Below are 10859 nucleotides of genomic sequence, written 5' to 3' on the forward strand. Positions count from 1 at the left end.
GAAAGATCTCTGGATTCTTTGGTATATTGTTTTCTGTTATTTTATTTAATATCTGATTGAGATCTTCCCAAAATTTTTCTACTTTCTCACATGTCCAGATTGCATGAATTGTTGTTCCCATTTCTTTTTTACATCGAAAACATCTATCAGATACTGTTGGGTCCCATTTATTTAACTTTTGAGGTGTAATGTATAGTCTGTGTAACCAGTTATATTGTATCATACGTAGCCTCGTATTTATTGTATTTCTCATCGTTCCAGAACATAATTTCTCCCATGTTTCCTTTTTTATCTTTATATTTAAATCTTGTTCCCATTTTTGTTTAGTTTTACCATTTGTTTCCTCATTCTCCTTTTCTTGCAGTTTAATATACATACTTGTTATAAATCTTTTGATTAACATTGTATCTGTAATCACATATTCAAGGTTACTTCCCTCTGGCAGACTCAAACTGCTTCCTAATTTATCCTTCAAGTAGGATCTCAATTGGTAATATGCCAGCGCTGTATCTCCAGTTATATTGTACTTATCTCTCAGGAAATTCAGTTTTTCTTCACTACAAATTCTTCCCCAACAATTTCTAACCTGATTGTCTGGGACAGTATGAAAGCATATCTGAGAGGGCAAATTATTTCTTAAACAGCTAATATAAAGAAGAAGATTAACAAGGAAAGATTAGATTTAATCAATCAGATAAAACAAATCGACTTTTTTCAGTATGCACAAGTTAAAAATTTGTAAAGAAGGACCGCTGAACTTAAAACTAAATTTGATCTTCTTTCAACTTATCCCATTGAACAGCAACTTGTGAGGAGGATAAGTCAGTTCTACATCCATGGTGAAAAGTCTGATAAGCTTTTGGCTCGCCAATTGAAAGGAATGGCTGCTAAGAGACAAATAAGATTCAGATGGAAGATGGTACAGATACTACTGACCATTCTAAAATAAATGAATCATTCAGAGAATTCTATTCCAGACTGTATACTTCTGAATCCAAAAATGATAGTACTTCAATCTCAGATTTTCTGGTCTGCCTTAATTTGTCTACGCTTTCTCAGAATAAAAGAATGAGTCTGGAGGCACCAGTTTTTGCAATTTCCTCTTTACAATTGGGTAAATCTCTAGTACCTGATGGGTACCCTGTGGAATTTTATAAATCCTTTTCCAATTTGCTTGTGCCCCAATTTGCTTGTGCCCCAATTAAGTTCTGTTCTCAATGACTCATTTAAACAAAGGAATCTTCCATCATCTTTTAATGAAGCTTTTATTTCTCTTATTTTGAAAAAGGGGAAGGATCTATTTAAATGTTCTTCTTATAGGCCTATTTCTGTACTTAAAATAGGTATGAAGATTTAGTCTAAAATATTGGCCCATAGTTTGGAGAATATTTTACCATTAATCATTTCTGAGGATCAAACTAGTTTTATTAAAAACCATTATTCTTATAATGTTCTTATAAACACCATTTATTGAATGCTTTATATTTACCTCCCACTCCTACGCCTGAATGTGTTCTCTCTTTAGATGCAGAGAAAGCTTTTGATCGAGTGGAATTGATTTATCTATTTGCCACTTTGGAAAAATTTAATTTTAGACCATGATTTATTAAATGGGTTAAATTATTATATTTATGTCCTACTGCCTCAATTCTTACTAATTTACAGCAATCAAAACCTTTTAATCTTCAATATGGTACTTGTAAAGGTTATCCTTTAAGTCCATTACTTTTTGACTTTGTATTAGAACCTCCAGCAATTGCTCTTCATGAATGTAGAGATTTTATCCATAGTAATGGCATTGAACATAAGGTTTTCTTATATGCAAATGATCTTTTGCTTTATGTATCTAATCCAGATGTTTCTTTACCAAGCAAATTAATTTTTATTTCTCATATTAGTTAGTTTTCTGGATACAAGTTGAATCTGCATAAAAGTGAACTTTTACTTTTAAATGGTTCTACACCAAAATATTCTAATTTTCCTTTTACGATTGTGAAGGATCAATTTACCTATCTCGGTATTACAATTACTTGGAGTTATAAACATCTTTTTAAGGAAAAATGTTCTACTTTATTTAATCAGGTCAAATGACTGCTATTGAGATAGTCACCTTGATCTATTTCCATGAATGGTTGAAACAATTCTATTAAAATGAACATTTTACCTGCATTTCTGTATCTTTTCTAATCTATACCAATCTTCATTCCCAAATCCTTTTTTGACTCACTTGATTCATTCATATATTCCTGCATATGGCAAGGAAAATGCCTCCATTTAGATAAAGCTCATCTACAAAAGGCTAAAAGGAATGGTGGATTGGGGTTTCCAATTTTAGGTTTTATTACTGGATGGTCAATATACTTTGATAATCTACTTGACCGCCCTTCATGGGTAGAAATGGAAGGAATTTTACTAAAAGTACTTCTTAGTTGACAATTTTCGGGTCTGTTTTATATCCTCTTCTTTATATAAACTAAATGGTAGTCCGATAATCAGACATTGTTTGAGAATATATGCACAATTCAGAAGGTTTTTTGGATTTCAGAGTTTTTCATCTTGCCAGCCCTATTATATCTAATCATCTTTTTCAATCTTCTTTGCAAGATACTGTCTTTAATGACTGGGTATCAAATGTTTTAAAGACCTTTTTATTCAAAACAATTTTGTTTCCTTTGAACAACATGGCCTGCTCTGTAAATGGTTATATGGTTATAAAATTTAATTTACCAAACCCTCAGTTTTTTTAGATATATATAAGTTAGATGTTTTGTTCCATCTCAGATCCCTGACTTTCCATGAATTCCCAAAATAAACATCCTTAATACAGTTTTTGATTTACCACTTTCTCATAAAGGTTTAATTTATCTTATTTGTAACAATTTGCTTGATTTAAGGATAGCCTCATTAGTTAAAAATCAAGAACAATTGGGAACAGAATTTGCATCTTTCATTCTCAGATAAGGTTTGGGTCTCTATTTGTAACCTGATTGATATGACCTCCTTTTGTGCATGGCACTGATGGTTGCAATTGAAAGAGGTCCATAGCGTACACATGTCTAAAGTTAAATTGTCTCATTTTTATTCCCATATAAATCCTCTATGTAACAAATGTAAAATAGGTGATGCTTCTTTGGTTCACATGTTCTGGTCTTGCCTTATTTTAGAAAGGCGTTAAAAAGTTATTTGTCAAACAATATCGGTGATTCTCAAGTTCAAATTAGAACCTGGACCTTTAATTGCTCCATTCGGATAATTTCAAGATGACTCTAATCAAAACCAAATTTTATCTTTTACTTCATTGACTGTCAAATGTGCAATTTTGATCAAATGGAAAGACAACACTCCACCTACACATACACAATGGTTAAGTGATATTATGTCTTATTTAAGTTTAGAAAAAAATTAGATATAAAGAGTCAGGTTGTTCTGAAGTTTTTAGTGCTGTGGTGTCCACCTCCAGGTTGATTGCTACATGCCAGCTTTTAACCTTGCTTCGTGGTAGGGTTCTGAATTGGAAGGGTTTTGAGTATTTTTTTCCTCTTTGAATTTTACAATAAAATATATAACTACTGTTCGACTGTGGATAATGTAAACATCAATAAAAATATTTTAAAAAGAAAAGGGTGAAGATTTACTAGGATGTTGCCCAGACTTCAGGAACAGAGTTGCAGGGGAAGGTTAAACAGGTCAGTACTCTATTCCCTGAAGCGTAGAAGAATGAGGGGAGATTTGATAGAGGTAATTATAATTATAAGGGTAAATGTAGGTCAGCATTTTCCACTGAGGGTAAGTGAGATACAAACCATGATGTGGGTTAAGAGTGAAAGAGTGAGGAACCTGAGAGGGGAACTTCTTCACACAGAGAGTGGTGGGAGTGTGGAACGAGCTGCCAGCTGAAATGGTGGATGCAGGCTATGGACTGGGTGCAGGTCAGTGGGTCTAGGCAGAATAATAGTTTGGCACAGACTAGAAGGGCTGAATGGCCTGTTTTCTGTGCTATAAGGTTCTATGGTTCTATTAAGTGCATCCAACTGCAGTTCCTTAGAAACTGTGTTAATTGGAGCTGTAGTTGAATGAACTCCGGATTAATCAGGAGGCTGAGGTGTTGATGGACAGGAGTTACAGGGACGCAATCATACCTTCCTGGGAGATAGGAGGAAGGTAACTGGGTGATAAGAGAGTGAAAGGGAACAGGCAGTCCGTGCAGAGCACCCCTATGCCATCCCCTCAATAACAAGTATATTATTTTTGATATTGTTGTGGGGGGGTGGGTGGGGGTACCTGCCAGGTACAAGCCACGGAGATTAGGTCTCTGGCACAGAGTCTGGCCCTGTGGCTAAGAAGGGAAGGGAGAGGAAGAGGTGAGCTGTAGTGATAGAGGATTCCATAATTAGGGGTACAGATAGGAGGTTCTGTGGAAGAGATCAAGAATCCCAGATGGTATGTTGCTTCCCTGGTACCAGGGTCTGAGATATCTCAGATCTAGTTCACGGCATTCTCAGGAGGGAGGGTGTGCAGCCAGATGATATGGTATATATAGGGACAAATGACGTGGGTAGGAAGGGTGAAGAGGTCCTGCAGGGAGAGTTCATAGAGTTGGTGTGAAGTTGAAGGACAGGGCCTCCAGGGATGTGATCTCAGGATTTCTACAGATGTCACATGCTAGTGGGTTAGAAATTGGAGAATAATATGGCTTAACATATGGCTAAAGACATGGTACAGGCGGGAAGGCTTCAGGTTTCTGGGTCATTTGGCTCTCTCCCAGGGAAGGTTAGGCCTGTACTGGCAGGACGGTTTACATCTGAACTGGAGGGGACTAATATCCTTGCAGAAAGGTTTGCTAGTGCAGAAGTTAAACGAGATTTGCAGGTGGAGGGGAACCACAGTGCAAGATGAGATAGTGGAGCGGAGGAGGAAATAGATGACTGCATGTAAAGTCATAAATCAAAGCGTTGTATGTGGTGAAAATTGTGTACTATTTTAATGCAAGAAGTATTGTAAAAAAGACGGAGCATGGACTGGCACATGGAATTAGATATTGTAACCATTAGTGGAATGTGGTTTCAGGAAGGTCAGGACCGGCAGCTCAATGTTCTGAGGTTCTGTTGTATCGGACATGGTAGAACTGGTAGGTGTGGGGGGCAGGGGGTGGAAATGAATGAAGGGGAATTTGCTCACAATACCATGGTAATGGGTTGTTTAAAACCGGACAAAGAAGTAGAGGGATGGGTCAGTACATTTACGGATGATACAAAGGTTGGAGGGGTTGTGAACAGTGTTGAAGGTTGTTGTAGGTAACCACAGAATATAGACAGGATATTCTGTTGGGCGAAAAGTGGCCGCCCAAAAAGTGACTGTACCCCAGAATCACCCCCTCAGGGACTGTACTCTGGAGTGGACAGTACCCTAGGGAGGACTGTATCTTGGAGAGAGTCACCCCCTCAGGGACTGTACTCTGGAGTGGACAGTACCCTAGGGAGGACTGTACCTGGAGAGAGTCACCCTTTCAGGGACTGGACTCTGGAGAGGACTGTACCCTAGGGAGAACTGTACCCTGGGGAGAGTCATCCCCTCAGGAACTGTACCCTAGGGAGGGCTGTACCCCAGGGAGAGTCACCCCCTCAGGGACTGTACCCTAGGGAGGGCTGTACCCCAGGGAGAGTCACCCCCTCAGGGACTGTACCCTAGGGAGGACTGTACCCCAGGGAGAGTCACCCCCTCACTACCCTGGGGAGAGTCACATCTTCAGGTTCTGTACTTTGGGAAGAGTCAATATAATTAGGGCTTTGCATAATATTAATTTTGACAGTGTCTGAGATACCATTCAACTGTTGACACTCAATTTATTTTCACTGGAATATTAATGGTGAGTGTTCAGTGGAGCAGATACTTTTAATGCAGAGATGTCAGAGTTAAACTGATTTCATATTGATGAATGAGAAGAGCAGTGATTTGTAAAGGAGTCAGGTGTATTTAGTAAGATCTGTTCCAGACACCTTTTGTTCAATTGAGCATCCACTCATTGTTTAATGGGGGTTGGAAAATTGACATTTTTTTGGACTCAGGCTCCTGTTTTATGCTTGCATTCTCTGCCTGATCAGTTTGTCCTTTTGTTTTCAAAGGGATGACCCTTGGGGAAGTTTGCACGAGTGCAGGGAATGATTGGATTTTCATCAGCTGCAAAATGGTCAGGGATGTCCATTGGGTGGCAAGGAAACAGTTTCGGGGTTATCTCTCCACAACTTGAGATCATTTGAGTTTAAAATGACCATGACCTTGAATCTCTGATCACTGAAATCTGTTTGGAGAAAAAGTTTCCAACTGTCTATCGTCTCTGCCCTCATCATTTTTTTTATCTTCACTTAGGTCTTTCCTCAGCCTCCTCCACTCCTTGGAGAACACACCTTGCTTCCCCAGTCTCTCATTAAGGAAAAATTCTGTCTCAATGGTGCGTTATTGCAAGCAACCTGCTTGTTGCTGTAAGTGATTTGAGCTTGGGCCTGCAGGGTTTCCATCTAGTGTTTCCATCATTTATTGCTGGCTCGTTAGCATGTTGCTGTAGCATAGGAGTTGTTCAGTGTGTCTGGGAGGGAGGCATCACCATCACATGAATATGGTGTAGTCTTGTGGTTGGTTATATCTTGAATGCCCTTCCACATGTGTCACGTGTCCTTGCTGTCCAGGAAGTATCTATGAATGCACTGGGCATGTGCACACTTTGTTTCCTTAATGGCCTCTATCAAATCTCCCCTCATTCTTCTCTGCTCCAGGGAATGAAGTCCTAACCTGTTTAATCTTTCCCTTTAACTGAGTCCAGGCAACATCTTGGTAAATCTTCTCTGTGCTCTTTCTACCTTATTGATATCTTTCCTGTAGTTAGGTGACCAAAACTGCACACAATACTCCTTTCTAGGATCAGCGGCTGGTACCGTGGAGGCAGGGAGAGTGAATGAGCATCAGGACATCCAGACCAAGGCCAGCCACTCACTCCGTCCGCCGAACCCGACCTGGCCCCTAGGTACTGTGGCATGAGTTTTTCTCAACTTAATTGTACAGTTACAGTCTGAAAATGTTCAATAAAAATTGCTTGGCTCACACAACACCTCACACAAGTAAGCTAATAGTAAGGTAGCAGTTAGAATTTAAAAAGACATGAGGCAGCAACTAAAAGCTGATTGGAAGAAGAAGCTGATTGGAGCAAGAGGTCAGGTGACCTGAGGAGCAGCAGGCAGGATAACTTGAACAACTCCACTAGTTCCCCCCCCCCCCCCACTCTCTGCCCATAATCCTCCAACTCCCTCATATCCATGTACACATCCAACCTTCTCTTAAGTGACAGAAAGGACCCTGCCGCAACTATCTCCTCTGGAAGATCATTACATTCTGCCACCAGTCTCTGAGTGAAGAAGTATCCTCTAACATTTCTCCTGAAGTTTTTCCCCCTCACCCCTCTTGTTCCAACCTCTCCTGCCCTCAGGGGAAAGAGTCTATTTATGTCTAGTCTATCTATTCCCTTCATAATTTTAAATGCCTCTATCAAATCCTCTCTCAACTGTCTACGTTCCAATGAATAAAGTCCCAGTCTCCTTAATCTTTCTCTGTACTCTAGATGTTGTAAGCCAGGCAACATCCTTATAAATCTTCTCTGCACCCTCTCCATCTTATCTATATCTTTCCTATAATTTGGAGACCAGAACTGAACACAATACTCCAAACCTGGCCTCACCAATGCCTTAAACAGTCGCAGCATCACTTCCCAGCTCCTTTACTCTATATTATGATTTATGAAGGCCAGCATACCATATGCCTTCTTAACCACCCTGTCTACATGGGAATGCACCTTCAAGGAACTCTGTACCATTACCCCAAGATCCCTCTGTTCCTGTGCATTCCCCAATGCCCTCCCCTTAACTGAACAAGTCCTATTCTAGTTATTTTTTCTGAAATGCAACACCTCACACTTGTCTACATTGAATTCCATCTGCCATCTTTCAGCTCACTCTTCCAAACAAACCAAATCCTTCTGTAATCCAAGAAAACCTTCCTCACTATCCACCACTCCCCCTATTTTCGTATCATCTGCATATTTGCTTACCCAGTTAATCACCCCCTCCTCCAAATCATTAATATAAATGAAAAACAACAGGGGACCCAGTTCTGATCCCTGGGGCACACTGCTCATCACAGGATTACATCCTGACAGACAGTTGTCCACCATTACTCTCTGCTGTCTATCTTCCAGCCACCTCTGAACCTATCTCTCTATGAATCCCTAGTGACTGAACCTTCCTTACGAACCTTGCACGGAGAACCTTATCAAAAGCCTTACTAAAATCCAAATAGATCACGTCAACCACCCTACCTTCATCCACTTTTCTTGTCACTTCAAAAAACTCAACTAAATTCGTCAAACATGACTTTCCCTTCACAAACCCATGCTGGGTGCCCCTGATCAATCCCTGCCAATCTAGCTGCATTGAGAGGCCATTTCTCTTTTACAAAGCCTGTTTGATCCATATTTATTAATTTAGGTAGTAGTTTAGTCATTCTATTCACCAGTATTTTGGCAACAATCTTATAAACTGCATTTAATCATGAAATAGGTCTATAAAGTTAAGGTTTTAACAGCAAATTATTGCTGTTGAAAGAGATTCTGGAAGAGTATGGGTTGTTGATGCTTGGTCTAACTTTTCCATAAAAATAGGAATCAATAAGTCTAATTTCTTTATAAAATTCAGGCAGAAAACCATACTTTACCAGAGGTTTATTACTTTGTAATGAACTAATTGTCCATTTTACACAGATAGAGGTGAAGGTGGTACTCAATTCTGTTTGTTCTTCCATCTCAGTGCAGATGAATTTATCTTGGATAAATATCTATTTATAAAGACTTGTAAAGACTCTGACCTATATAATTTAGAATAAAAACTTTTAAAAGTTCCATTTATTTCTTGAGGTTTATAACTAACAATATTCAAATAATCTTGAAATCTGTTCTGCTTTTACTTGCCATGCAAGTACTTTTATGATCATTCACCTAACTCGTATTACCCCTGTTTAGTTCTTGTAATCGCTTGTTCTGTTCATTTGTAATGCATTATATTGACATTTTTTTAATTGTCTGTTTATCTTCAGAATTTCTCCTTTGAAAATCTTTTTCCAAAGCCATTATTTCTTGTTCTAATTGATCTATTTCTTTCATATATTCCTTCTTAATTTTAGAAATATTCTTAAAATTTGGCCTCTCAGATATGCTTTTAAAACATCCCATATTACAAACATCATTCAGAGTTCAAGTTTGTGTCACAAAATAACTAAATTTGTCTTCTAAGAAAATCACAAAAATCTGTTTTTAATAATAATGGATTCAGTCTCCATCTATAAACTGATTTCTCTTTATCAGGCATTACAATCGTCATTAATAAAAGTGAATGATCAGACAAAATTCTTGCATTATATTTGTGTTGAAATTAAAAATAAATCAATTCTAGAATAAGAATCATGCCTATTTGAATAAAAAGAATAATTCCTTTTTCTAGGATGAATTCTCCTCCATGCTTCTATTAAGTTCAAATCTCTCATTAATACCAACATAGTCTTTGCTGCTACAGCTCTTGTTATTCCTCTAGCAGATTCATCTAAAAATGGATCTAAACAAAAATTAAAATCTCCTCCTATTAAAATATTCTTGTGTGCCTCTACCAAGTTAAAAAATGTTTCTTGTATAAATTTCTCATCGTCCACATATGGTGCATATACATTCAGAAGAGTCTATAATTCTGAATATATTTGATAATGTATCATCATCTATCTCCCTGCAGGGTCTGTTATTAGAGTTAAACAAAAAAAGCTGCTACATACCCAATCGTCTCATTTTCATTTCAGATGTTTTCTTTCAATTAAATGAATTTCTTGCAGAAAAGCTAAGTCAACTCTCATTTTCTTAATGTGTTAATACTTTCTTCCTCTTCATTGATCTGTTAATAAAATTTACAAATTTCACTATTATTTAACTTGATAAACCATTACTTCTTCCACTTCCACCTACTCCATTACTCAATATCCAATGTGTCACCATGCACTTCCTCCACAATCTAGATAGAAAAAAAACAAATTTACAATTAGAAAATACATGTTTCCCCATTTAAAATATATATAAGCAAAATACCCCTCACCCTCCAGCAAGTGTTGTTTAGACACTATCTCCCATTTTATGCGATGAGACCAAGGTCACAAATGCCCACATGATCCAGTAGGAGTCAGAACCTTCCCTCTTTTCCACCCCCCCCCCAACCCCCTGGTACATTTACCATTTAATTTTTGATCATTTAATTAATACATAAAGAATTTTTCAATAACCAACACAAAAATAAATACGTTATTCTGAATTATTCAGTCGTCCAGAAACTGCCAAATATATTTAGTCTATCCCCTTTCATTTCCCTTTTATTCCATAAAATTCTCTTAATAGTAAGTCAACATTGTTCACATCTTCTACTTTACATGTACTTTTATTTTTAAAAGTCTTGACTTCCTTCAGGATCTCCTCCTCTTGTGGCTGCACTTCCTCATCTTCTTCCTCTTCATGGCTATAAATCCCCTGAGAGCCCAACTCTCCTGACACCGTTGCTGAAGGCCCCAACTTTTCGCGCACGTGCACTTCACTTCCGGGTTCTTCTCTGACGCCATCTCTCTGTCACTGCACAGAGTGACGTTGGCAGATACACCCTCCACAGGTTCACTCACCCAAGGAACACCTCAAACACTAGCTCCCTGCTTCATGTTTGCAGTAGGCCTCTGATCTCTTCTGGTCTTCTCTTCACGATGGGCTCCAGGTAAGGCTGCAGCAGTTTTTTCTT

General features: G+C 38.3%; 1 long non-coding RNA gene across 2 annotated transcripts; it reads right to left on the reverse strand.

Moving 5' to 3' along the window:
* Positions 1 to 254: 254 nt before the first annotated feature.
* Positions 255 to 10637, reverse strand: LOC138742778 (uncharacterized). Of its 2 annotated transcripts, none has more exons than XR_011344397.1 (3): positions 10510 to 10637; positions 9862 to 10094; positions 255 to 884 (listed from the first exon to the last, which is right to left on the reverse strand). It is a non-coding gene; the product is annotated as an uncharacterized lncRNA (long non-coding RNA). The 2 variants fall into 2 exon arrangements; XR_011344396.1 differs by having other exon boundaries at positions 255 to 887.
* Positions 10638 to 10859: the final 222 nt, after the last annotated feature.

The sequence above is a fragment of the Narcine bancroftii genome, chromosome 9 (assembly GCF_036971445.1).
Source record: "Narcine bancroftii isolate sNarBan1 chromosome 9, sNarBan1.hap1, whole genome shotgun sequence".
In the NCBI taxonomy this organism is placed as follows: Eukaryota; Metazoa; Chordata; class Chondrichthyes; order Torpediniformes; family Narcinidae; genus Narcine; species Narcine bancroftii.